Source organism: Mytilus edulis, chromosome 2 (genome assembly GCF_963676685.1).
Source record: "Mytilus edulis chromosome 2, xbMytEdul2.2, whole genome shotgun sequence".
NCBI lineage: Eukaryota > Metazoa > Mollusca > Bivalvia > Mytilida > Mytilidae > Mytilus > Mytilus edulis.
Genome location: NC_092345.1, coordinates 59141022 through 59148039, shown reverse-complemented (window position 1 = coordinate 59148039; position 7018 = coordinate 59141022). Strand labels below are relative to the sequence as shown.

At 32.1% G+C, this 7018-nt stretch overlaps 1 long non-coding RNA gene across 1 annotated transcript; it reads right to left on the bottom strand.

Moving 5' to 3' along the window:
* Positions 1 to 313: 313 nt before the first annotated feature.
* LOC139510619 (uncharacterized) lies at positions 314 to 5782 on the bottom strand. The gene is made up of 2 exons (XR_011661937.1): positions 5725 to 5782; positions 314 to 448 (listed from the first exon to the last, which is right to left on the bottom strand). It is a non-coding gene; the product is annotated as an uncharacterized lncRNA (long non-coding RNA).
* Between the last annotated feature and the right edge of the window lie 1236 nt (positions 5783 to 7018).

The window sequence follows — 7018 nt, the reverse complement described above, 5'->3', positions numbered from 1 at the left end:
AAATACCAAATGATGGAGGTATTTACAACTATAGATCATCGTATGGCCTTCAACAATGCAAACTCATACCGCATTGCAGGCTAGGAGGGGCTCCAAAATGACAAAATTAGAAAAAAATCAAACGGGAAAATTCGTTTAAGCTGTTTTTGTTTGTTCGGGTTGTTTGTGAGTGCGTGTTCTTTTTAATGGGTAGGTTAATTATCTGATGACAAAAATGTTCTGGCTTCTGTTTTTGTTTTCAATTTGTCCTAATTTATCTTGTTGGTTGCTGTCTAGTAGTATTGTCGTTACCGATAAAAGTGAATAACCATCATTAGATTGTAAAAAATATTTTATTAATAAACCAATTCAAGTTCTGAGTCACCAATCACAATTTACTTGGAACCAGCTTCAGAAACCAGTGGTCCTCAATATTGGTACCCATCGTCTTCGGACATACTTCCGTATCCTATTCTAACGAGAACAAAACAATGTGTAAACAGTCATGTAATCTAAATGATATAGACACAATTTCAAAGACATAATTTGTAATAGCATAATATACACATAAGTGGATCTTGGAAGGTGTGGTATGAGTGTTAATAAGACAACTCTTCATCCAAGTCACAATTTATAAAAGAAAACCAGTAAAGGTCAAGGTACGGTTTTCAACACGGAGACACTGTTTTCTGTATATGTACTATCAACGATATTAACTTTGTTGTTGGTGGCTTTGTCAGATTTATTTGTGATCAATATAATACTGATTTGTAACACAACAAGACATGTTTAATGGGAGTAGTTGTTTTCTTCTATTTTGTTTTAAAGAGAATCCCAATTATGCATTTGGTACATGTATGCTCTTCGCGGAATTTGTTTTGCCTTTATCTCTATATTCATTCGGTGCTGTATTTTGGTAGTGTTAAGCATGATGCGACTTAATTTTAAAGTATACAAAAACGTTTTAGGTAAAACGAATTCCATTCTTGCTGAGCAAGAAAATATTCAATAGAAATCACTGACAACAGAATGATGAATGATATAAAGAGCAATCGTGGTGACACTAGGTTTTTTTTTTTATACCAGATGACCAAAAGGAAAACCATTTTGATTACAGTTATACTTCTATGATAGGGAATAGTAGAACATTTATATAATTGTGTTCCTAAAAGGTCATTGGCCGATATTATGGAAGTAACATGAAATGACGGAACCATTCTATTCAGACAAATTAAAAGAAATGACAGTGACCAATTGTACTTGTTAACTACAAACTTTGATTCGTTCGGGCAATTAAAGGCAATAATAAGTGTGCATGACTTGGGAATTTGTTCTTGACAGATCTATCTACCAACTGATGACACAATATGTTCTGAAGTAGTGAACATGTCAAGAACAGACTGACTGTATTAATCGAAAATATTGATGTATTGTTGGTCTAAATATCTGTATCTACAGATAAGTTAAAGTAACAAATAAATGTCTTCTTTAAATCTCGACATCAACTAAGATCTAATACATGCATATTTAAACTAGTACATTAAGTACGTTCACTTCCCTCGACAGAAATGTATAATATAAAAAAGAAGATGTGGTATGATTGCCAATGAGACAACTCTCTACAAGATACCAAATGACACAGAAATAAACAACTTTAGGTCACCGTACGGCCTTCAACAATGAACAAAGCCCATACCGCATAGTCAGTTATAAAAGGCTCCGAAATGACAATGTTAAACAATTCAAACGAAAAAAACTAACGGCCTAATTTATATACAAAAAATGAACGAAAACAAATATGTAACACATAATAAAAAACGACAACCACTGAATTACTGGCTCCTGACTAGGGACAGGAACATACATACATAATGTGGCGAGGTTAAACCTGTTGGTGGAATTCCAACCCTCCCACTAACCTGGGACAGTGGTGTAACAGAACAACATATAAGAACGAATTATAAAAATTAGTTGAAAAAGGCTAACATAAATTAGGCCGTTAGTTTTCTCGTTAGAATTGTTCTACATTATTATTTCGCGGCTTTTATAGCTGACTATGCGGTATGGACTTTGCTCATTGTTGAAGGCCATACGGTGACCTATAGTTGTTAATGTATCATGTTTCAGTTTGATCTCTTGTGGAGAGTTGTCTCATTGGCAATCATATCACATCTTCTTTTTTATATTAACTCATCATATGGATAAAAATACAAATACTACAAATACAAGTATAAGTATATTGTCATTACACGGTGTTTGTTCTGTTTTTTGAAATAACAAACACTGCTCAAATCAATACACTATACCCTAGAAGTTCATTTTATTTTACATTTAGTGAGAGAGCATTGTAGGAACGCTTTTTTCGGTAAGCGACGAATCGAAAGCAAAATCGTGTCAGAGTCGTGTTTTCTTGTAATTACAAACAAATCTTGTACATTTCGCTCAAAGCAAGTGTCACAATAACATGTTTTTGTTTTGATAATGACTCAATTAATGCTTAAAGGGAAATTCCTCGATTTTTTACTTTTACATCTAATTATGTTCATTTTTACATAAAAACACATTTGCAAAGTTTTAAATTTATATTATTTCTAATAACGGAGAAAGTCAAGTATTTGTAACTCTTTTGGTTGACCTTCTTGAGTGGGTTGTGACGTTTTAGCCCGATGTGTTGAATTCTAGGAAAAAATAAAATCTGTTTAACTCTTATAGCTTATCGACAATTTACGTAATTAAAAGCGCACAGCTGACGAATGGTCGTAGTTATTAACCACAATATAAGAATGAACGAAAATGAATATGCGTATACCGTTTTATATTGATTGAATTAAACTTCCTATATAAAATCATCTTCAGTAAATATTTTCGAATAATTTCATTAATTATTGTTGAGATTTTTTCATAAAATATCTATTGAACATTTTTACTGATATTAAACTGAAAATACTTCCGTCCTATTTACCGTTATTATTTGATAATCATTTCAATGCAACTTATGTGTGATCAGAGTGTGTATATTATTTTGTAAAGGTCACTGTATTTCTCGGCTTGAGGTCAATTCGTTTACCTTGTAGCAATTTAGCCGCAGGTGTGAATTCAAGCGTACACAGGTATGGATGATGTTATTTGGAAAGGCTAAACAGAAAGAGTATGCCGTATTTAATACACTAAGATTTAATACACGATGAGAATAAAGAAAAAATAATTAAATTGTGTAAATTAATTGAAAATAAAATTCAGATTCGTAATTCCGAAAGTGTATAAAATTAAAAAGAAACATTTTTTAATTACTTTCTTAGCGGCAATTAGCGTAAAGAATTCAAATATGAAGTAAAAAATAGTCCTTTTAATTTTTAATAAAAATTGAATGTAATATTTCCCAATTTGAAAAGGATATACCATTGTACATCTGTTTGATATACTTTACCGGAATTTCTTAACTTGTATTCGAATCTGACTGTGTTTAAATGCTAACAATCGTAAAACTATCGCATTTTTTTTTACCAATTATCGTAAAACTTTATTTCATTAATGAATATACATACAATATAATAAATCTAAGCTAATACATTATTTTGTTTGAGGATTTTTTAATATTTTTTTTAAAAATTTTATGATAATATTTCTGCAATGTTGAACATGATAGCCGTCATTAATCCAAATAAGTAATACAGTAGTTGTAATAAAACTTATATTTTAGTCATGCATAACTGATATTGACGAATTTAGAATAGTTCGGCCCTACATCGTTGTTCTTGAAACAATCTTTATTAGTATACATGTAAGTTTCCTGATGTATAAGCGCCTTTGAGGATGAGCTCCAGAGAAAGCATAATAGTAGCGTTGCGTTAGTTTGTTTGTTTGGAAAGGAGAGGACATGCAACCACTTGAACAGATAAACGACAGAATAACCATACAAGCATTTATAGTCAACACAATCAGAAAGAGTTCCCATCATCGGACGGGGAATATGAAGGCTTCCAAGAATGAACAATTGACATGTCTGACTCTGAACAGTTAGTAAACGGACTATCGACATCGACCGCTTGTTCTTGATATTTGAAACTGCATGCACATACGTAAACGTTTATGATAGTGATGAGTTCTTGTGTCTGACGAAAACTAAATTCCTGCATGGTTATATCTTGCCATACGTTTATATTGGTTTGGTAGGTGATCACTCAAAATCGTTATTTAAAAATCCTGTTTGTGAGATGTAGATTCACTTCAATACCGAAATTTTGTCTATATATTTCACAAGTGTATAACACGGATAAGCTCTGAAGGTACATACTCCCATTTTGTTTGGGTGTGAACCATCGATGTTTGCAGCAATATCAAAGAATAAGATGATGATGGTAGAAAGAACTATGGGCGTCATGTGGTAAATATTAGATGCATATCGGACCATGAGTTGTCAATCTGTATCAAAAGATTTCCAATGCAACCATATTGAGATTGAATGTTTACATGCTATACTATCGTACTAGTATTACAGGGTTCTTGTGTCGTTCACCTTAGACACACATCTTTTTAACGATGTTTAAAAAAAAGACAGAACCCAATTTAATGTCAAATTTCCCTATTTTTTAATATAACTATAAGTCTTTTATCTGGTAAGAATACCCCTATTTAGCGGACATGCAGTTTATTCTTTTTTCTGTTATTGAATACCAAGAAAGAAAATAAATCCCGAAATCAATTTGAAACTTTGATACTCAATACTTTTCCAACAAAATATTCACATCCCTTGGGGATAATTAGTGTACGTCCAGTGTCATATATATAACATGCATGTCGGAACAGGAAATTTGGCATAAAGTACTTTCAGAACCATGTTCACATTATTATACATTATACCCAACAATGGTGATGACGAATTCCTTCCTTTGTTCGAGAACAATCTTATTGATTTTACTATGTCTATAAATTCGATGAACCAAAGCAAGTCAGTAAATATCGACCTGTATTTAATTCAAATTGGTTCTCTTCTTCTTCTTTTGGTAAACAATAGTCAATCGACACCCCATGATAACATACTGTTGTCATACGAGGACTAGTATATTTACTAAACTTTTAACCCAAATTAAACAAAATGTATGTTTCTTTCTTATGTTCAATGTAAAAATGTATATAATTTTAAATTGCAACTACATGTATTTATAATAGTTCCGTAACTTTCTATCCAGACGTATAAACGATTGTGTCATCTCACAATACGTTTGGGAGCCGGTAATACCTTTAGCCATGCTGGTGATCAGACAAGGGAAGGTCCGAATTTATTTAGATAAGTTTATAATCTACATAAAAGAATTATGAACAAATTAGATTTTCGAAAACAATTTTCACGGTACACTTATTTATGATCATTTATGAATTTGAACTATGACTTTTTAATCAATTCCCATATAAACAGTTAAAAACGACAGACCTTGGTTACTTAAAAAAAAACATTTTCCGTATCAAGTTAGTTAGTCGGATAAAACAACGGTACGATTGATGCGATATCGACACGCAATTACGACTACATTAGGTTACTGTGGTTTTGGTCCTTTGGTTCATAGACATATCGTGGTAAAAAAGGAGAATGTGGTAAAAATGGCGGCACGCAGAGAATTGATACTCTAAATTTAAAATCGATGGTGATCTCTTGTCTAGCAGAATAAAATTTGAGCATTTTTATACAGAATGGACATAATATCAATTTTTGATTTTTTTGCGGAGTAAAATATTGAATAATCTTACCCTTGTCAGCTCCACCTGATGTAAAATAATCTGTTTCATATCCACGTTTACCAAATCTATAAAAAAAAAAAAAAATACAAAAAGATAAGTCATCGTTGTTTGCGTATAAAGAAAAGAGAATTGAGACGAGAAAGAAAAGAAAAATTGAGATTAGGAAAACATGAGAATTGAGATGAGGAAGAAAAGAAACGTATGATACCGATTTCACGGCAGATGAAATATTTTTTGTGGATAACTCTCCACAAATTCACGCAATATTAATGATGCCACGTTAATAAAACTTTTTGGAATATGTTCAATCTAAAACTGGCCTGAGCAGAACATTAGAGGTCTTCTTTGTTCAACTTAGCCAGGAGGAGTTCCAGCCAAAGTCTTTTTCAATGATTCATATTTTAGAAATGTCTTACATACATATGATACATGTACCCTGAAAGGCTGAAAGACAGATACCCCCCATTGCTGACAGACCATATGCAGTTGTACTGACCAAGAAATAGTTATGAAATCGTTAAATTCAGATGTCGCGGCATACTTTTTTGCAACAGCCAACATCGTAAACGTTCAAGACCTATAGTTTTGTAATGGAAAATAAAATACGGACCTCAAACCAGAAAAAAAACATAGTTTTACACAAAACCGTGTAGGGTAATTTGTAAATGTATCTTAAATAATGCAAGTATCGAATATTGGCTACCGTGATAAGAAAAAAAAACGCTATTGCTTCGGTACATTTTGTACCTATGTATACATATAAGATAATCTTCTCTTGAAATATCCTGATAAACCAGATGAAAGTACTTAACCAGTCTTTATACTGATGGTAATTTAATAATAACGATTCTTAAACTTTACAAGTTTTGTAACTGCTAGTGAACTATCAATTTCGAAAGCTATTGAGTATTCCAGTTAGTGCGTTGGCACTGGTCTTAAATTTTACATTTTTCGCCTTTAAATAAAAGTAGACAGGACTTAGTAGTCAATGAGAGTTCGCCGCAACGACAAAACAAAACACAAGCAATACTTAGATATCAACACGTTGTACAGGTGTAACAACAGAAACTAAAAACAAAATTGCCCTTAAAACAGTTAACTAAAGATTAACTTTTCTTTTCTCAATTACTATTAACAGCTGTCATAGGGAAACAGCATTACGATTTTGTTCAATGTGTTGCAAAAAGGTTTCCGTTTTCTTTAATTTTAGAACTGGTACTACAATTGGCTTTAACGTCGCATCGACAATAATTTATGGCATGTGTTATTATGCTATTGTAATGGCCTTTAATAGCGCTGTAAT